The 22,172-nt window shown below is 43.3% G+C and overlaps 1 protein-coding gene across 1 annotated transcript in view; it reads right to left on the bottom strand.

The window, feature by feature from the left end:
• Positions 1 to 22,172, bottom strand: part of LOC143974318 (acetylgalactosaminyl-O-glycosyl-glycoprotein beta-1,3-N-acetylglucosaminyltransferase-like) — a 189,712-nt gene that overhangs the window by 89,171 nt on the left and 78,369 nt on the right. The window contains exon 2 of the mRNA XM_077475556.1: positions 3,423 to 3,584. The gene's annotated coding sequence lies outside the window, so the exon portion shown is untranslated. The remainder of the gene's footprint in view (positions 1 to 3,422; positions 3,585 to 22,172) is intronic.

Below are 22,172 nucleotides of genomic sequence, written 5' to 3' on the forward strand. Positions count from 1 at the left end.
TCTAGTAATTTCCCCACCCCTTGTCTTTTGGCACAGTGGGAGAGCACATGGCAGAGACAGAGCAGGTACCTGAAACCCCGGAGCCACAAACGTCCCGATCCCAGAGGATATATAAGGCCTCAAATATGGCCTTTATAGAGATGGCGAATATGATGGACATCTTCAAGAGAATGTCCATGTGAGAATGTGAGAAAGGCCAGGATCATGACTAAAGTTGTGAAAAGTCTGCAGAAGAATTTTGGGGTACAGCGATCCAAGGATCAACTGAGGAAACGCTGGTTAGACCTCAAATTGAGGGAGCATAATCAGTACAGAAGAATCACGAGAGTGCTGCAAAAAAGTAAGTATTTTGTCATGTGTTCCTATTCTTCTTCTTACGTTCGTGTTGCTCCATGTGCTTTTCTTTACTGTTGTACAGTTTAAAATGGCAAGTTTCAGGTTTGTGGGCACAGTAATCATTCGTAGTAAACATCGTTTGTTCGCCCACTAAAACAATGTTTTTTTGCAGATGCAGGTTAACTACATTTGGTCATGCCTATTTGTCTTAAAAGAAGTTTAGTTTAGTGTTGTCTAGATGGGTTTGTAACTAGAATGAAATGCAAACTTGATTCAGTATAAGGAGAGCACACTCAGCAGCTGTTTACATCTGGACGCAGGAGCACTAGTGTGGGACACCAGAACAAACTTTTTAGGGTGTCCCACACAGGTGCTCCAGTGGATACTATGGGTCTCTACATCTGTGATACTTTAGCAAAAAAGGTAAGTATTACAGCTTTGTAAAGGGAAAAAAATCATGTCTTCAGCTTTGAACTCTGCCAAAACAGACAATTTTATGACCCTTCCAAGCAATGTTTCATATTTCTATTTCTTGCCTCCAACATCTGTATGCTAAGTATATCTTTATTTTATTCACATAGGGGAGAAAAGACTAGGGACGTCTGAGGTCACCAGGGACCCCCAACCTCCTAAAGTAGGGGAAATCCAAAAACAACAACCAGAGGATGTGGAGGAAGGAGAGGTTTATGAAGTGGGTGAAATAGTGCTCAAAACAGGTGAGTGTCTGAGACCACAGCTTCAGGTAATAGATGGATTCCTGCATATTTATAATACATGGTATGTTTTTTATTTTATTTTAGGTGATGTGGATTTTGTTGAGGAAGAAACACATTTCACAAGTGCACAAATCCTCATCACCCCATCTGATAAAGGCAATATCAACACAGTTTGGACATACTAATGTCTGATATTGCCTTCACTTTGTCAAATTCCGCGTACACACGATCAGACTATCCGGCGGACTTAGTCTGGCAGACAAACCGCCGTAAAGTCCGCCGGACTGTCCGAACGAGTGGACCTGCCCACACACGTGATTTTTCCAGCCGGACTATCCGCCATACTTTCAAAATGAACGGACTTGCCCATATACACGGAGGAAAGTCCGTTCATTTTGAGCGCGGCTCCAGGTAGCCGGGACCAGCGAATGAGGCGTCGCTGGCCCTGTCACCTGGTATGGACTTAAAGGGGAAGCCCCTACGCTGAAAAAACAGCGTGGGGGTCCCCCCCAGGTCCATATCAGACCCTTATCCGAGCACGCTACCTGGTCGGTCAGGCCGCATGCCCTCAACATGGGGGGTGCTTAAGGGAAAGAGGGGCCGCACGCCCCCCCACCCCAAAGCACCTTGTCCCCATGTTGATGATTTAATAGGGGGGCCCCTGGATCCCTGCCCCCCACCCTATGTGAATGAGTATGGGGTACAATGTACCCCTACCCATTCACCTGTGAAAAAAATGTAAAAAAAACACAACACACAAGGGTTAAAAATAGTTTATTGCACAGCACCGGGGGTCTTCTTCCATCTTCGGGGGTCTTCTCAACGGACTCCTCCACCGCTCGCTTGTCCCAACCCCCTTTACTGACCGGTCGGGTTGCGTGCTCGGATATAGGTCTGATATAGACCTGGGGAGGACCCCCACGCCATTTTTTTGGCGTAGGGCTTTCCCTTTAAGTCCATACCAGGTGACGGGGCCAGCAACGCCTCCTTCGCTGGTCTGGACTACCTGGAGCCGCGCTCAAAATTAACGGACTTTTCTCCATGCGGGAAAAGTCCATTCATTTCAAAAGTATGGCAGACTAGCACACACACGGCCATATTGTCCACCGGACTTTTGGTGCAAAACTACTTTCTTAGTCCGCCAGACTTTTGGGCAAAAAAAGTACGAGAGTACCAGAGCCCACACACGGGGGGATTGTCCGGCGGACTTTTCCATCGGATTGTTTGATCGTGTGTACGCGGCATTAGAGAGCCCATTGATTTAAATAGAAGTCACATCCAAATCGGATCATGATAATCCGACTTGTGTTCTGAGGATCTTGAAGGGGAACCCTACACAAAAATGAAGAAAAAAAAATGGCGTGAGGCCCCCCCAAGATTCATACCAGACCCTTCGGTCTGGTATGGATTTTGAGGGGAACCTCCACGCCAAAAAAATGCGTTTGAAAAATTGCTGCGCAAATACCGTGCGAGATAAAAAGTTGCAATGACAGCCATTGTATTCTCTAGGGTCTTTGCTAAAAATAATAATATTTTGGGGTTCTATGTAATTTTCTTGTTTGATTTATACATATAGGAGAGAAATGTTAGAATGGGTGCTCCAGAACACCTGCAGGAGCTCCCTGCATGTTGGGCCTCTGTATGTGGCTATGCTGTGTAAAAGTCTCACAAATGTGGTATCGCCATACTCGGGAGTAATAGCAGAATGTGTTTTTGGGGTGTAATTTGTGGTATGCATATGCTGTGTCAGAGAAATAACCTGCTAATATGACAATTTGTGAAAAGAAAAAAAAGAAAGAAAAATCTTGATTTTGCAAAGAATTATGGGAAAAAATTACAACTGAAAACCTCACCATGCATCTTTCTAAATACCTTGGGATGTCTTCTTTCCAAAAATGGGTCATTTGGGGGTATTTGTACTTTTCTGGCATGTTAGGGTCTCAAGATAGGCCATCAGTACTTCAGGTGTGATCAGTTTTCAGATATTGGTACCATAGCTTGTGGACTCTATTGTACTTATTTTTTCCAAAGATATGTAGCAGTATACATTTTGGCCAAAATTTATGACGAAAAATTACTAATTTGCTAAATTTTAGATGAAGAAAAATTTGTTTTTTTACAGAATTTTTTGTCTTTTTTCTTTTATAGCGGAAAAAATAAAAAACCCAGCGGTGATTAAATACCAAGTCAAAAAGTCCAATAATGTAATGCTAAACCAAAGTTTTAAATGTAATTGTCCATAAAAAACAAATGTGAACAAAATCAAAAAACGTAAACGTGATTGTCCATAGAAAGGTGACATAATCTTCCACCAAGATTCAATGTGCATGTATAAAGCACACCACACCCCCGTGCCCTCAATCTGCTTACCAGAATGATATGAAAACAGGCATATAATCATGCGATGCAGGTGGTAAATAGTAAACTTGGATGGCACACTCCAAACTTGATAGATGGATCATAGAGTTAACCAGGTACATCAGTATCAGATGGAACATCAGAACTCACACCAGGGTCTGAGACAGCCCTTGCCTAGAAAAATGACAGTGATTAGCTCATTAGTGCTCAAGTTTAAAACACCTGTCTTTACACAGCATCAATACTTGTGATAGCAAATGCGGTGTTCTTGCCTGACCCAGTTTATATCTGCTCTGTGTACACCACGTATGACCCGGCTTCCATCTGCTCTGTGTATACCATATAAATACCACCAAAAGAAAGCTCTATGTGTGTGAAAAAGGGTCAAAAATTTCAGAGAGCACCGAAAGCTTAAAATTGGTCTGGTTAGGGAGGGGGTTTAAGTTCCCAGTGGTCAAGTGGTTAAAGCAGCTCCGACATATCTTCTCCCCACTCTGGTGATGTCTTTTCCCCTCTGTGGCTCTTCTCCCTCCTCTGCTGATGTCTTCTCCCGCTGTCTTCTTCCTTTGAATCTTGTGTTGCCTCCAGTTCTTCTTCCTCTGATCTTCTAATGACGCTTGGTCCTCCTGTAATGCTAGGTCTGCCATGTGCCATTACTTATATAGCAATGGGGCGTAGCCACCCGGTGACATCATCTAGAGACCCTGCCCACTTGTGACGTCACCACCCGAGGCATGATAGGCATTGATGTTACAATGGGGTGGGGTCTCTGGATGATGTCACCAGGTGTCCATCCCCAATGGCTATAGAAGTAATGGCACAGGTCGGACCTAGCATTACAGTGGGAGTGAGCGTCGGGAGAAGTTCAGAGGAAGAAGAACCAGAGGCAGCAGAAGAACCAAAGGAAGTAGACAGAAGTTTTACCGCCGACGCCGCTCCCGCCACCGCCCTAGTGTGAAAGGGGCCTTAATAAAGGCAATCCCCCAATGCCCAAAAAAAATTTAAAAACTGAATAACAGACATAACGCATCCAAATATCAATAGATCTAAAGAGTTATACCAGAAAAGGCAACAGCAACATATATAGAGAATCCAAGGGAGAAGTAATAACCTATTGTTGAGGAAGATTAGCAAAAAAGAAATGTACATATAAAACAAAATGTCTAATCTTTCATGGGCCCTTTCATTACTGTTACAGAAATACTGATAGGTTACATACATTTTTTAACCAGCAAAGGCTGCATACTATTTAAATTAAAGATCCACATCTTTTCCTTTTGGTAAAGTATTCTATCAAAATCCCCTCTCCTAGGGGGCAAGTTTAGTCTGTAAATTCCCTTACACTTAAGACCATTTAGATCACCTCCGTGAACCTTGAAAAAATGCAGTGAGAGAGCACCTTCATCGTCCTTCTTAATAATACTTTGGACATGTTCCCCAACCCTGATCTTAAGTTGTCTTTTTTCTTACCCACGTAGATAATTTCACATGAGCAAGTTAGCATATATTGTAGGGGATCAGAGTGGTGAAGAGCTGGCTCAGAGACAGTCCAGTAAAATAAAAGTGGCTTTATTCAGCAAAATGGCAAACAAATAAACATACTGCCAGACAGAATTGTCTTGTCACGCAGTTGTGCACACAGGTACAGCAGCACACAGGCTTACAGGTAAAAGTTCATGGCTCAAATCAGAGCTACAGTCATTAAGTGGTTAAGCTCACCCAACAGGTAAACGATCCAGCAATGGACCTTTTCACACAGACTCAGCAATGGACCTTTTCACACAGCGCGCTGCTGTGTCTCTCTCTCCTACTCAAACAGCCCCACACTGACATTTTCAGCCTAGCTGACAATAAGCAGGTCTGAAGGGGAAATACATGCCCTCTTTGATTAACCTCTTATTAACCCTGCCCCAGGCTGACTCTCTACAATATATAACACGGGCGGTTGAACAATTGAAGTTGTTGATTTTGTAATATTTACTGCCACCTGAGTTGGTGAAGATGTTTGTTTTATCCACATACCTACATATAGTGCATCCATCACATGGGTACATACGCTTTAAAAGGTAAGTCAGTAAGCCAATTTGACTTGTTTGGTTTTTGGTATTCAGAGTGAACAAGACTATCCTTCAAATTCGTAGCTCTTCTGGCCCTCAGCAATGGTTGATCCCCAACAACATCACCAAGTATGGGAGCCTCAGCTAGAATATGCCAGTGGTGGTTGAGGATATCTTTTATCTGCCCCATTGTGCCCCATACTTACTAATTATTCTAATTGGGGCTTGTTTAGAAGTTCCCTGGGTTCCGCCCTTGCTGTCTGCCAGAAGGTCCTTTCTATCCATCTGAAGTGCTCTTTTTTTAGCCTTTCTAATGCAGGCATGCGAATAGCCTCTATCACTGAACCTTCAATAGAGTTCCTGAGCCTCCATTTTGAAATCACCCTCATCTGAATGGTTCTTCCTGGTTCTGAGGAACTGCCCTACTGGGATCCCCTGTATGAGAGACTTTGGATGGTGGATGGTGGCTATTAATAGAGTATTGGCTGCAGTTTTCTTTGTGAATGTTTTAGTCAAGAGTTTACTATCCTTCACATACATAGTGAGGTCCAAAAAGGGGAGAATTTTGGAATGAAAAGAGAAGGTCAGCCTGATGTTCCTGTTATTATTATTTAGTTCCTCAACAAAAGAAACTAATTCTTGGAGTGACCTATCCAAATCATGAACACATCGTCAATGTACCTCAGCCACAAATGACAGTGGCATATACCACCTCATCCTCCCACAGCCCCAGATGGAGGCATGCATAAGAGGGGGCCCAAGGGGCACCCATCGGCGTACCCCTAATCTGCTGATAATTAATACAGAGGACTTGAAAGCAATTATGTTCAAGCATGAATTCTAAGGTATCCACAATTAATTCATTTTGTGCCCCAAGGAAATGATAGACTGCCCTAAGACCCCAGTCATGAGGGATCGAAGTATATAAAGATTCTACATCGATCCCTGCTAAAATGGCCCCCAGGGGTAGAGAGACTGTCTCAAGTTTACATAAAACATTGCGTGTATCCTGAACAAAAGAAGGTAGTTCACACACCAGTTCTTTAACAAAAGCATCCACATACCTCCCAAAACTTTCGAGGGGACCTTTTATGGCCGTTACAATTGGCCTCCCTGGGGGGTTGGTAATTGATTTGTGGAGCTTTGGAATCATGTAGAACGTTGGGGTATTAAACTCATTGACACTTAGATAGTTGTATTCCTTACATGTAATAAGATGTTCCCCAAGGGCCAGATTGAGTTTGAAATTAAGATCTGCTACAATCCTTGAAAAGGTTTTGGAGGAAAGTCTCCGGTAAGTGGTTTCATCTTGAAGCAGGCGCATTGTCTCTTTCTCATACATGGTCTGTGAGAACAAGACTGTACTACCACCCTTGTCACTACCTTTGATGATAATATAAGAGGCCTCCTCCAATTCCTTACTGGCCCTCCTTTCCTCCCTAGTGAGATTTTCTAACCCCCTCCTTTTCCAATCTTAGATAAATCCTTTTTTGCCTGTTCCAAAAAAAAAGTGTATCCACCTGTGCTTGGAGAGTGGAGGCATTTTAAGTGATCTAATCTGCAGATTAGAAGAACGAGGACCAGTTTGTGGTATAGTAGATGATTCTATGTCCGAGTTAGTCAGAGTTTTCCTGTAGAAGGGAGACTAGGGCATTTAGCGCTTCACGTTCTTCTTTATTTGATTCATCCGAGTCTATTTTTTTTGCGTTCAAAATGTCAATACCTAAAGACCACCTTCCGCAGGAAGAGGCTAACATCTTTAAACACTTCAAAATCGTTCATCGCCGATTTTGGTGAGAAAGAAAGCCCCTTCTGTAGTAACGAGATGTGATGCTGATTAAGAGGAAAGTCGGTTACGTTAATAACTTTCATGTCTAGATTGGAGTTATTCTCTATGTTTTTACCGGGAATATGTTGAACATCTATTAGGTTCTGCGAGGATTGGATCTGAGTTCTCTTTAATTTCTGCCTTTGTCTTTTTCTCTTCCCTGATTTATATGTTTGTATATGGGGCATTGCTTTCCCCTTGAGTATTGATTTTTGTTGATTTTTTTTTGGGAGTGTGATCGTCTCCAATCTTTTCCCCTTTCTCTAAAAAAAATAACAGATTTTTCATGGTCTCCTGATTCACTATCTGTGGAGGAATGGGCTTCAGAAGCGTTATTAGACCTAGGTCTCCTACCCTTATGTGATCTACTTCTTCCCCTGGGAACGGTGGGATAAAAAATATCCTCTTTCTCCCAATCCACTAGGTTTTGTTTAAACTTTTCCTGTTTACTAATCTTTAAACTTCTCTGCACTTTTTTCTACTTCTTTTTTAAGAAGATTCAGATCAGATTTGAATGGTTCCAATAGCTTTACACTGTTGTCTATTTCCTCTTTTAACTCATCAAGTTTTAATTGTTCTTCATTGACAATCATCTGTAGTATATCTAACCGACGTTTTAAACAACTTTTTTGAACAGTTCAAGGAATCGCGGTGAATGTAGATGACCCGCGGGGGTTACTCTTTCCTTCAGACCTCTGGGGATAACTCTGTGTTCAATATGTGATTTAAAGGATGAAATGTTTTATTTCCTGTTGAGAAACTTGATGGTCAGCTTTTTATGATTCTTTAATAATTTCTTTAAGCAATCATCACTATTTTCATGTGTTGGTGGATCGCGTGAAAATGCTGATTGTATCTCCAAATCAATTTCCTCATCCAGGAGATATACCATAACACATTTATTCAACCGAGAAAAAAAGGGAACAAACTGCGCTACGGGATAAAGCAAGGTTCTAAGCGACCCAAAGAAGGGATCCTACGGAAGCTGCAACTCTAATGTATACCAAATATACACAAAAACACAAAAGGAAAAAAGTGAATTGCGCTAACCTATAAATAAAACATATGAGTGTATATATGGATCCAAAAGTAAAAAATTAGCAACCAAGTGCTAAATACAACTGAATATCTCCAGTTATCAAATCAAAAAGATAATAAAAAACCACAATTAATGCTAAAACAAATACCAATCCATAAGTGACAAATAATGATAATTATCACATATAAAATAAAATAAACAAAATTGACACACAAATTGATAATAGTGTTAATAAATAATTAAATATAAATTATTAAATAATAAATGAATATTAATACATAGTATCCATGTTAATGACCGACTACCTGTGATGAAATTTCAATATAATTCTTCAAAGGTGCAAAACGTGCTCTCTCCACCACCACATATATACGTTGGCTCCTTACCGACTCAATATGACCCCCCGTTACACAGGATCATGGCAGGTGAGAAAAGTAAATGGGCTTTCATGTTATCAGGTTGTCAATCCAATCCTATGTCTTCCACAAGATGGAGCCAGTTCACTCTCTCACAGATCCTCCCCTCCCGTGCACCACTCTCCACTCAACGCGGTAGCACATAAAAGATTTTTAGAGATGTTGTGTTGCGTGACTTTTTAAATCCAAACAGAGCTCCTCTCTCTGATTCCCTTCTGAATTTCAGGCCAGAGCTCTGCTGTGCTCTCTTCCTGCTCCTTTAAAGTCCACCTGAGCGTGGACTCAAGTGGACCACAACATCCGGCCCGTAACTAAGCCTGCCACAGAAGCTTTAAAACCCCAAAAAAAAAGTTTTTAAAGCTTCTGTGGCAGGCTTGGTTACGGGCCGGATGTTGTGGTCCACTTCAATAGACCACCATTTATACATACCCCTGAAGAAGGATATTCAGTCTCTCCGGAAAGCGTAGGGTATTTCAAGTAATCAGTGTATATACAGATTATCAGTGTATTTATGCATTTCATGTTTTATGTACTTTTCTTAATTTTTTCAATAAAAAAACTTTTTTGGATCTTCAAAAAATGTTGATATCTATTGTAGATGCCTAAAAAGTCCACCACTAGGGGTGTTTCAATTTTGGTCTTGTTTTGCTGATCATATTCACACAGAGTTCTCACAAACGTATTTGTTTATCATTTCTCGTGATCTCATGAATAATATTAATTTTGTTTTTCGTCACATCTCCATAATAATTTTTTTTTTTTATCAATTCTAGTGCTCTCCATAATATTATTTCTCATTTTGTGTGTCAAGTTACCAAAAACACCATTATTATCTTGTATAGGTTGGTTGGTGTCCATTGTTAATTTGACCTTGTATTTTTGTATCTGCCTACTCACAAACTGTCCTTTTTGAACTAAAACACATAGCCAACTATTTGTGAACAATAAATATCCATTTATTCTGGGTAATAACAAAATAAAGAGGAAGGCAACACTGAAGAAACTGGTGAAATTTGCGAAGCCTTTGTACCCCAGGGCAAACATCAATTATTTTACAGTCAAAATTGGTGGCCTGAGGAGTCCTTATAATAGTGAGCACAATCTGGTCCAGGACTACAAGAGATCAGGAACAGCAGCAGATGACATATCTGTCCCCAGGCTGTGGTCATACAACAGCCTGCGTCTTTTGCCAGACCAGACTGAACCCAGGTCAGGCTGTGGCTCTGGTGTTGGAGTTGTGGCAGGAGGTGGAGGAGCATGGTTCAACTCACAAATGTGGATTTGACTTGAGAGTTCGCCCCTCAACCCCTTATTTGGGCTTGTAACATAACTTCCTCACATAAGAGGCATTGTGCCTCCTCCATTACCAGCATTTTGCAGGTTGTCATGTAGGCATAGTCCTCTTGAAGACTGAGGGGGTTTCTGAGGGCCGCAGTAGAAGAAATATGCCAAGTGCTGCCTCCTCCAGGTTACTCCTCTTCCTGGCACTTTTTTGTGGAAGGCCGAGGGGAGGGACTTGGGATTCGGGCAGGCTACTGGCCCACTTTCCACAGCATCCTCATGGCTGAGACTTTCCTGTGTATGAAAAAGGGACATTGTTTTCTTTTTTGGTTCATCAATCACACACAGTTTACATCTCATGACTGTTGCAAATTGAATGTTAATAAATAGAAAATACTATCATTTTGACCCCAGAATTTTTCAGTCTTGTCCCAATTATTTGTGGCCACTACTGTCTATTGATATGTAAAACACTTTGTGAAATCAGAAAATAGTTATCAAAACTAACATATATTTAACATCATTAATTTGGAAACCACAAATATTTTGAAGAATGCTATACCTGACACAAGCTGGGCTCCTCCACGTGTTGCTGCCTGGAAGGCTCAGATTAGTCGTTGGAAGCCTCAGCTGGGGGGAAAGGAAGCCTTGAAGGAAGACTGGAGAGTGCTGGCCTAGGTTCCCTCTGGTCTGGCAGAAAATGCAGTCTGTCATAGTACCACAGCCTGGGTACATAAATGTCATCTGCTGCTCCTGATCTCAGGGAATCCTGGACCTTCTTGTGCTCCCTATTATAAGTGCTCCTCATGCCACCAATTCTGGACATTAAACACTTGATGTCTGCCATAGGAATCACCGGCTTCACAAATTAAAGACGTTTCTCCAGTGCTGCCTGCCTCTTTGTTGGATTATTATAAAATGGGTGGTTCACCTGCCACAGACAGGGCAGCTCTCTGAACATATCAATGACTATTCCTAGAAATTCCCTATCATTGAAGGGATCCATTTTCTCTGCAAGACACAACACAAGACAATCCTTAATGTCAGGCAAAACTCTCCTAATCTTGACCCAATATAGGCCTCAATCTATAAGCAGTAAATGCCAATGATGCACCAAGTTAAATTTGTACCTTCGTTACAACGATCATCGCTTCCGTTACTCCGTCATCCACAGGCGAGTTATGTTTTATATACACTGCGCATGCGTGAAACTTCACCCGCCCCTGACGTTCTTTCTAGTCTATTCCCCTCCCCTTGTCTTTCGGCACAGTGGAAGAGCATATGGCTGAGAGACAACAGCTGCAAAGACAAAAGGCCAGAGCCCCGAACCTACCGATCTTCAATTATGGCTTTTATAGAGATGGTGGAGATGGTAGACATCTTCAAGAGGGCCGACTATTATGGGAAGTATGGACCATACCCAAAGCCAAATCTGACTAAGGCTAAGATCATGCCTAAAGTTGTCTGCACAGGAATTTTGGGGTACGGCGATCCAAGGATCAATTGAAGAAACGATGGTCAAACCTCAAATTGAGGGAGCATGATCAGCACAGAAGAATCAACAGAGTGCTGCAAAAAAGTAAGTATTATGTTGTGTGTTCCTATTCTTCTTAACGTTCGTGCTGCTCCATGTGCTTTTCTTTACTGTTGTACATTTTAAAATGGCAACATTCATGTTCATGGGCACAGTAATCGATCGTAGGAAACATTGTTTGTTCGCCCACTTATAAGATGTTTTTGGCAAATACAGCTTAACTACATTTGTTCATGCCTATTTGTATTAAAATAAGTTTGTTGTCTAGATGGGTTTGTAACTAGAATGAAATGCAAACTTGATTCAGTGTAAGGAGAGGACACTCAGCAGCTGTTTACACATCTGGACACAGGAGCACTAGTGTGGGACACCAGAACAAATTTTTAGGGTTCTGGATACTATAGAGTTGTCTACATGTATAATACTTTAACAAAAAAAGACAAGTATTTCAGCTTTAGAAAGGAAATAAAATGTTCTTCAGCTTGGAACTCTGCCAAAACAGACAATTATACAACACTTCCAAGCAATGTTTCATATTCCTATTTCTGCCCTCCAATATCTGTGTGCTAAGTATACCTATTTTGTATTCACATAGGGGAGCAAAGACTCTGGACATCTGAGGACACCAGGCACCTCCTAAAGAAGGGGAAATCCCCACACCACAAGTCGAGGATGAGGAGGGAGAGGTTTATGAAGTAGGCAAAATTGTCACCACAACAGGTGAGTGTCTGAGACCACAGCTTCAGGTAAGAGATCTAGTCCTGCATATTTATAATACATGGTGTGTTTTATTTTATTTTAGGTGATGTGGATGTTGTGGAAAAAGAATCTCCTTTCACCACTGAAAGTGCCCAGATCCTCATTGGGGAGAGAATGGCGTGCCATCGTAATTTAGAAAATATAAGGGAAAATGATGTTAAAAAAAAATGAAGAACGTCATTGATGTTTTAGGCAGAGTCTAAAACACACAACAATTGGCCCCTTTTCTCATGTATTTTTGAATTTAAAAAAAGTTTTAAAGTATTTTAAAAGCCAAATTTTGAAGATGAACACAGTGTGTCAACATGTGCTATCTGCCATCACGGGTTATCAATGTATGCGTTTTGTGGGTGCAACCCCTTCCTCCCAACTCAATTAGTTGAGAGAAAGGGGTTGCATTTCCAATCTGAACTTTTTCCGACCGAAAAATAGAGAACCTGTTCTCAATCTTTTGTTGGCTAGAATCCTGCCACCAAAAGTCCGATGGAGCCTACACACGGTCGGAATTTCTGAGCACAAGCTCACATTTTCGACTTTGCTGGCAGAAATTCTGATCGTGTGTATGGGGCTTTAGTTACTAAAGGTAAATCCACTTTGCACTACAAGTGCAGTTTCATGTGCACTTTTAAGTGCACTTGGAGTGCAAAGTGGAATTTTCTTTAGTAAATAACTCTTTCTAATGCTAGTGTTTTCTAATTTGCCACAATCGCGCCATTTTTGTGACTCCACAAAATTAATTTATGGTGCTGAAAATGATGAATATTTTTGTCAGTAATGCATTACATACATTAACAACAAAAACAAGGTGTGTGTAGCAGACCCACAACATAATAATATTTCGCTGAAGAAGAGAGTGTCACCTCACGTATCAAATAAATTACATTTGCACTATTGAAGAAAATGTCCAAACAGAAAAGCCCATTGGAGAACCAAGGAGACAGCTAAAAGATACTCAGGCAGTAAATCAAAGGAATTCTTCTTTCAGTTTAATGCCACGTACACACGACCGGCAGAAAAGGTCTAATTAAATCATTTCATTGGATATTCCGATCATGTGTGAGTTTCATCTGACTTTTTCTTTCAAAAATTCTGATGGACCTAGAAATAAATCATGTTTTAAATCTTTCCGATGGAATCAATTCCTATTGAGAAAACCATTTGTCCGATGGACCAAAAACGACGCAAGGGCAGCTATTGGCTACTGGCTATTTAACTACCTTTTTTTAGTCCAGTCGTACGTGTTGTACATCACCGCATTCTAATCGATCGGACTTTGATGTGATCGTGTGTATGCAAGTCCACTTCAGCGGAACTCCTTTGGAACTCTGTTAGAAATACAATCAGTTTATTCTGACGGAAAAAACGGTCGTGTGTAAGTGGCATAAGTTAAAAAATTTAGGATAAAATGTTTCTTAAACAGTTTCTGGCATATCATTGGCTCCCCACTTGCAAAGTTCTCAACATACTTCTGTCTTACTTCGTAGGCACAGGTGGGGGGGCAAGCCAGGACGGCCAGCTTAAAGCGCTGTCAGGGTTTCTTGTTGAAGTCTGGCCTCAGGCCTAACTGAGGCCACATAGTTCATTGAATTTCTCCTTAAATAGTTGTGTAGAATGCAACATGCAAGGATTATATGGTTAGGTTTAGGCGCACTTGGTATTTAACTTCCTCTTTCTAGTGCCGTCATACATGTTGTACGTTACTGCATTCTTGGCGTTCCCAAATTCAGACCAACTTTGTGTGACCATGTGTATGCAAGAAAAGTTTGAGCCAACATCCGTCGGAAAAAAAAACATGTATTTTGTTGTCGGAATGTGCGATCGTGTGTACAAGGCATAATTCTGGAATTGCTGCACCTTTTCTCTTCTGTCACTAGGTGGCACTGTGACTGGTGACATTAGAATGACAGGGGGCTTAGCAAGGTCAGATCATGAAGTGAAATTTTTTTTTTTTGGGGGAAGTAGGGACTTTCAGGAAGCCATGGTCTGGTAAGACCGCGTGTTTCCATCCCTAGGGACTTTGAGTGATACCATGATTTGGTAAAATCCTGAATATCCATCCCATTATCATAAAGGAGGAGATTATATAAATATACAGAACACCGCATACTTATACAGAAAAGCAAGTGGGACTTTATATAAAGCATATGGCAGCAAAGAAGTAATGGATGAACATAAACATTTTTTTATTATTAGTATTATTATTTTATTAAAGCAATATATTATAGAATCACATATTTAAGGTAACATTAATAAGGGATGATATACAAATAGTACTCAGACCATAAACACAGTTCACAATACATATAATAGTCATCAAGATAATATGCAAAAAGCAAGATAAAAAATGGTACATTCTTATGATGAGAAAAAAGTCCTTATGTTCACCTCAAATGGTATGGGGGTATAGCAAAAGTACAAAAAATATAATAACTGCAAGACTGATGGTCTCTGGGCCTGTTGGGTATATATATATATATATCACAATGAGACTTAAGAAAATCTTGGTACAGTAATTAGAGACACAGCATCCAACAGCTCTACGTGTTTTCGTGGCTTACCTGCCACTCGTCAGGAGCAAGCACGTGTACTGTCTATGAATAAAGTTATTTGAAAAATAAGAAAAAATAAGATTAGTTATAGAAAGACGGGGTTAGGGGTTAAATACAGAACCTCCATAACCAAGGCTTTACTTACTATGGTTTGATGTATGGTGGTGTAAAAGTTGGGCCCTACAGGTGATCCAGGCAATTGATTCCAACCGGGAACTGAGGTGGGCGACCCAGCGGATTTGGAAGGGGTGAGACCCGGGGCGGGTACCAAAAACGAGGACACCCTAGGAGTGAGGGAACATTATGTGAATGGGAATTAGGGGGAATGGAGGGGGATTGGAAGGGGAGGAAAACGGGAAAAAGAAATAAAACAGTAGGAGAACAGAGAAAAAATGGGGAGAAAACAAAGGAAAGGGAAGGGGGGAAAGGGGAAGGGGATGAGAGGGGATGGAGAGCGGGTAAAAGAAAAAGGGGGAAGAGGGGGAAGAGGGGGAAAGAAATGAAGGCTGGGGGGAAGGAGGGGGAACCAAGGAACTTGTGTGGTGAAGGCTAAAATGGCATTAAAGTGAATGGTTGAAGGTGACTAAACCCAGGTGAGGAGTGAGGGAAGTGATACCATGAAAAAAAAGGCATAGGTGATGATAGTGAGGAATCTGTGATAATAATGGTGAAAGTTACAAATTTCCTGATAGTGGTAGGGACCCCCATAGGTGGGAGCCAAGAGGACAATATAGCAAACTATACGTGTGGTGCGCTGTGTGAGAGAGCCTCGAGTGCCGGGTCCGCCCCGGGAGACGCCCCTAAATAGACCAGCCGCCGGGAGGTCCACCAATGACACGCGGTGTGAAGGGGGAGGAGCGCCAGGCACCAGACGGCCGGATCTCCGGCCAACCAACGCGCGGCCACCTCCTCCACCGCACACGGGAATGGAACAGACAGCCGGTGCGCGGCGGCATCAGACTGACGCCACACACACAGTGTCAATTGCGTGACATGCTTTTCTGTATAAGTATGCGGTGTTCTGTAAATTTATATAATCTCCTCCTTTAAGGTCAGATCATGAATGGATGGGGTGTCTCAGCCAATTGGCCAGGGTTTCTTTAGAATCTTGGCCTGCTGGGAGAGCCTATTATTTGGGTGGAGTCAGGTGATCAGGGTTCTGTGCCACCTGGATGGCTGTCTAGGTGGCAGGGGCGGACTGACCATTGGGCCACTCGGGCACTGCCCGAGGGCCCCGTGCCACTAGGGGGCCCCATCAGGGTTGCCAGCCTCAGTAAACCCAGGGACAGTATGTAAAAATCTGTGTTTTTTTTACATCTGTCTCTGAAATGTCCCTTACCGACATCCTTTTGGTCTAAAAATCCTTAGATTATAGCTACCCAACCTCTCCAGTACCTACCTGTCTGATTGCCTGGGGGCCCCATAATCTCCTATTGCCCGGGGGCCCCATGAGTTGTCAGTCCGCCCCTGCTAGGTGGACGTGTGTTATGTCACCCCAGGCTGCTAGGCCAGAAGCCTGAGGCCTATCTAGGGGACAACTGGCTACTAGGCTGCCTGAGGCCTATCCAGGAGCAGGAAAACAGCGTAGGGTTGGGACTTCAGGATTGGAGTCCAATCAAGTTGAGAAGGTTCAGCCAAATGGGGAACCAGTTGTGTTTGTTGGTAGGAGGAAAACTCTTGCCACTAAGGGACTACCCATCTTACTACCGGAGACTACAGTGAGTAAGCTTAAGGAAGTACCAGAGTAGTCTTCTCACCAACTGGGGATTACTGAAGAATGGGAAAGCAGCAGAAAGTGCCAAGCCAGGGACCCAGCAGCATAGCGGGGGTGACGCTTGATAAGTATACAGCAGTATAGCTGTGGAAGAGCTCAGGGGATCCAGTGACAACAACTAGGATCTGGAATACTAGTTAGAGACTGGGAGCTCAGTGGGTGAAGATCTACTACTACTACTACTGTTATACTGTGAAATAAGAAACGGACTGTTCTGTGTTAACAAGAGTTATGTACAACTACCTTTATTGACTGCTGCAAGATTAGTTGACATAGGAGACAGTGGTCCTACCTATACAAAAGTGTTATTCGGCTGGAGGCCTTCCACTGTATAGCTGTCTACTTTTAGAAGTCTCGGAGTCTGCCAATTAACATTGCATCTACTCTTGGCCCTAACCCTCTCTTCCACAGTTCTGTTACGAGACAATAAATCTCTTGTTCACATTCAAAAAGTGACTGGCGCCTATCATTTCTTTTTGAATCACACCCACCATGCCTGGTAACCAACTCTACAAAGGAAGATGTTGGCTCTCCCTGACTCTGGAGGTCACCATTAGGTCTCTAGAGGTCGGGGCCCTTGCTACATTTGGAGCCCAAGGCATTATTCCCGTAGCGTTCATCAACTGACTACAGCTACATTGGAATTTCATCTGGCTCTGTGGGAAAGTGGCAAGTAACACCTTTTCTGCGTATAGACTGTGTTACTGTTTTGCTTGCATCTATCTAGCAAGGTTACTTTGTGGTATAAGCAAGGAAGCTGAGACCTCTACAGTGTGTAAATGTGCTTTTACTATACAAAATGATTACAATATTAGGAATACAATACAAGACTCACAGATATCTATAACAAGCAAAATGCCTAACAAATAAACAGCCTATGGTCTGTAACAGTAGAAATACCCTTAAAAGTTACTGTGTAATCAAGACTCCGTTGCTCCTGGAGACCAGGCACCTTCTTCGCTTATTACAGATTCTTCCTCCTGCTCTGGTCTTAATCCATGATGAGTGGGCTCTATCAGTCTCTACTGCTCCTTTTATATGGGCTTTTGTTAACCAGTTTGTTGACAATGGTTAAAAACTCATTTACTTTAACAACCAAACTGCCAACTATCAACAGTTCCCATTGTTACCAAGGAATTTGTTTGAGAAACATCCTCAGACAAACCTGATCTCTGCAATCAAACTAGTCTGATTGCTATTCTATCACATAGAAAAATCATATATTTTATAGCAAACTAACCAACGTGTCTCATTGCTAATGGGTCAAGGCGCATCTTGGAGCCTCCATACCTGAAATTATCCATCCTGTTTCAGCTGAGAATGATCCAAGGGCCATTGCCAGTTTCTTCGCCTCTGGTGAGACTATTACTGGCTATTCCCCCCGTGTGGAGAAAGCACTGTACAGCTCTCAAAGTTCCACAGCCATGGGTATTGCCAACAATGTCCTTGGAGTCGGTGTCACCACTGTGGTGAACTGCTGCTGGTGGCTGCTCACCCACCACTACCGTCATAAGTGATGAAAGCAGATTGAGCTCGTGGGTAGGCAAAGGTAGGAGAGGCAAAACCCACCACTGCCGCCGCTGACTCCAGTGCACCTATCCTTGCCGGGGCAGGTTCTCCTCCATTGGAAACCACTGTACATAGTGACACTATCATGCCCGCAGTGGAAGTGTTAGTTCCCACTGCCACCGGTCATCCTGAGTTTTCTGCAGCAGCTGTTAGTCTGGATAAAGTAGTACCAGCACCTCTCCTTCCTCCTAAGGAACGTCAAATGTCTGCATCGGCCGCTAGTATGGATACAGCGCCTCCAAGGAGTGTAACCCCAACCACTCATCGAGCTAAGTATGCCCATTCATATCATGCCCGGAGAAGCGGTCGATCCCGTGTTCAGCCCCAACAGTACCTGAAACTGGTAAGCCAAATGGGGGTGGAAGATACGCGTGGTGAGTAATGCCTGTTGCGTAAGTTTGTTAAGATGTGCCGGGTTCCAAAGCGCTTGAAATACTATGATTATTACCTTTAAGCTAAGGAAAGGAAAGTAAATTTGATATTATAAAGCTATCACAAAGTATGCTGAAAGGTACTCTTCTGTTTCACAAATTTGAGACTATGGCCAGCATATTACCCCAGACTATGTGATCATTCGCAGGCCTAATAAGAAAGATCTTCAGCATTACATCAATAATACTGATACAAGTGGGAAACCTCTACAGCTGGAAGATCCCAGGTATTACTGGTAAATACTACTGAACTGTGTCAAGCTGCAGAAATTATTATAGATTACAAACATGTGTTTTGAGGAGTCAGGATCCATAAAAGGGGTTGTAAACCCACGTGTTTTTTCACCTTAATGCATCCTATGCGGGGCCGAGTCCAGCATTCGTGTCTGTGGATGCAAATGCTGGACTCAGGAGAGTGCCCGCAAGTTAACCCCCTTGGGAGAGCACTTCTCCTGGGGGGTTATCTGACATGGGGAGGAGCCACGAGAGCCGCCAGGGAATCCCAGAATATGAGGTTCGGGGCCATTCTGTGTAAAACAAGCTGCACAGTGGAGGTAAGTATAACATGTTTGTTATTTAAAAAAATAAAAAACGATCCTTTACAATCACTTTAACAGAAGCTACTCCACCTTCAAACGAAAGTTGCTGTGGGGACATTCCTGTTTAGCTGTGCATGCTGGACTGTGTTCTGTCATTAGTTGCAGGGAGTGCCCCAAGTGAGTCATGCTGGCCTGTGTTCTGAAAACACCAGTGTGCCTTCCTCTGGGAGTGACACATTGATTTGCAGTTGAGAGACTTCAACTTGTGCTGTTCTTTCTCAATGAGGAAAATTATTCTCAGTCCCCAGCTGTCACGTAGCTAGTGGCTTGAGCCCGAATGGCAGATGGAGGCCTCCCTTATGGCTCCCACTCACAGCCCCTGGTAAGGTAACAGAAGGCACAGGAGTGAGGAGTGGTATGAGTGCCTGGCAGGATCAACAGCAGAGAAGGTCAGACCAGAAGTCCAGGAATTCCTTGCAGGAGACAGGAGACCAGAACAGGAGCCAAGCAGGAACAGAAGCACTGGACTGGAACCAGGAACAGTTGACAGGCAAGCAGGCTGGGACTGGAACACACTGGACTGGAACCAGGAACAGCTGATAGGCAAGCAGGCTGGAACTGGAATACACTGGACTGGAACCAGGAACAGCTGATAGGCAAGCAGGCTGGAACTGGAATACACTGGACTGGAACCAGGAACAGCTGATAGGCAAGCAGGCTGGAACTGGAACACATGGAGTAGTCAGGCAGGCAGGGTCGCATATCAAGCAGGACAGCAGAGGGACCAGAGAAACAGGCAGGAGAATAGTCAGAAACAAGAGGTTGGATGCAGGTGGATAGCTGGAATAGTCACGGATAGCCGGGTATTCACAGGTAAGTTGCAGATCAGATAAAGGCACACAGAACGCTGTAGAGCAGACAGCAAAATTTTTATGTGACAGGCATGTTTAAATAGGCAGGTTTAAATAGCCCACCTGGTGCCGACAGGAGCACGCGCATGCGCAATGGCACCTGCGAACACACGCCAAGGCGCCTGGAACACCTATTACTGGCAGGATCTTCCTGACATTGCCCCCCCCCCCCCCCCCAAGAGGCAACCTCCAGATGCCCATTCGGGCAAAGCTCTCAGGATGGGACCTTTTAAAGGACTGAACCAGACTCTTAGGCCGCGTACACACGCGCGGACTGTTCGCCCAACTTTGTCCGTCCAACAGTTTCGGCAAACAGTCCGCTCAAACTTAGCATGGACGGACATGGCCACACACGACGGACGAACAGTTTGCTGAAACCGTGCGCGATGACGTGAACGGCACGTACGACGGGACGAAAAATACGACGTCCTATACACTGCATTATAGCTTTCGGCGTGAAAATCCTTTGAGCATGCGCGCAACTTTGTTTGACGAACAAGCCTACACACGAGCGGACTGTTCGCTGAAACAAGGTTTCAGCGGACAGTTTTACGGAATTTCCGAAAAACCTTGTCCGTCCAACTGTCCGCTGAAACTGTCCGCTGAAAGCCCACACACGAGCGGACTGTCCGCCCAAACACTGTTCAGCGGACAAAGTTGGACGAACAGTCCGCCCGTGTGTACGCGGCCTTAGCGTAGATGTTTCCCTTGGGCTCCCAAGAGTTTTCTTCGGGTCCGTACCCCTTCCAATTAATCAGAAATTGGTTCTGGTTGTTTCTCCTCCTGCAATCCAGGATTGACTAAACTTCAAATTCCTCTTCGCCATCTACTATAACAGGGTCAGGAGGATCTGAACTTCGACCAGGGAATGGATTGGAGGCAGAAGGTTTCACATGACACATGAAACACAGGGTGGATTTCAATGAATTCGGAAGTTTTAGTTCATAAGCAACTTCATTGATTTTCCTTTTAACAGGAAATGGGCCTATGAACTTGAGACCCAACTTCCTTGAAGGGCATGCCCCCTTCAAGTTCACCATGGATAGCCACACCAAGTCACCAGGTGCCAGTATTAATTCACTTTGTCTCCTCTTGTCGAAAGTTTCTTTGTTGTGTTCCTGAGTCCTGGACATGGTTTCTTGTAATAGCTGATTATTGGAGGCAAGGAAATTTTACTTTTCCTGAACTGCCGGCACCGTACATTCAGAAAGGGAATTGGGCAGTGAAATCCATAGTTAGCAAAAAATAGGGTTTGCTTGGTAGAAAAGTGGGTGGAGTTGTTGTAGGCAAATTCGGCCAATGGGAGCAGGGAAATCCAGTCATCTTGCGCGAAAGAGGAGAAACAGCGCAGGTATTGCTCGAGGGTTTGATTAGTCCTCTCTTTGCCCATTGGTCTGAGGATGATAGGCAGAGGAAAATGATAATTCAATATCCAATGCTTAGCAAAGGGACCTCCAGAATTGGGAGGTAAATTGTACCCCCCAATCTAAGACAATATTGGCTGAATACCTGTGCCGTTTCAGAGGCTGAGGGGGTGCCTTTAATTGGAATAAAGTGTGCCATTTTTGACAGTCGATCTACTACCACAAAGATGGTGGTATGATCTTTTGCCAGGGGTAGCTCGGCAATGAAGTCTATGTATAATATCTTCCATGGTCTGTCTGGGACAGGCAAAGGTTTTAGTAGTCCCCAGGCCTTGGCTCTACAATTCTTGTTGCAGGATTCCACAAACTTCTTGCAATCTTCTCATACTTGGGGCAACCAAAGGGTACGCTGTACCAAATCAATGGTCTTGGTTATGCTGAAATGCCCAGTCAGTGCATGATCATGGCAAAGTTCCAATATAGACACTAGTAGTTCTTCAGGTATGTACATTTTGTCCTTGTGCCAAAACAGGCCATCTCTAGTCAGTAGTTCTGCAGAAGCTTGCTTGATTTGAGAGAGCAGGTTCTCTTGAAGTAGGCGGAAATTTCCAGGAGAAAGCATAGTGTCTGGGAGAGAGGTTTCCTTAGGTTTGTGGAACATCCGGGACAGGGCATCGGGTTTAATGTTCTTGGAGCCTAGGAGGTAAGTGA

This window comes from Lithobates pipiens, unplaced genomic scaffold, assembly GCF_037356315.1.
Source record: "Lithobates pipiens isolate NorthernLeopardFrog02 unplaced genomic scaffold, aLitPip1_a1.2 Scaffold_13, whole genome shotgun sequence".
Classification (NCBI taxonomy): domain Eukaryota; kingdom Metazoa; phylum Chordata; class Amphibia; order Anura; family Ranidae; genus Lithobates; species Lithobates pipiens.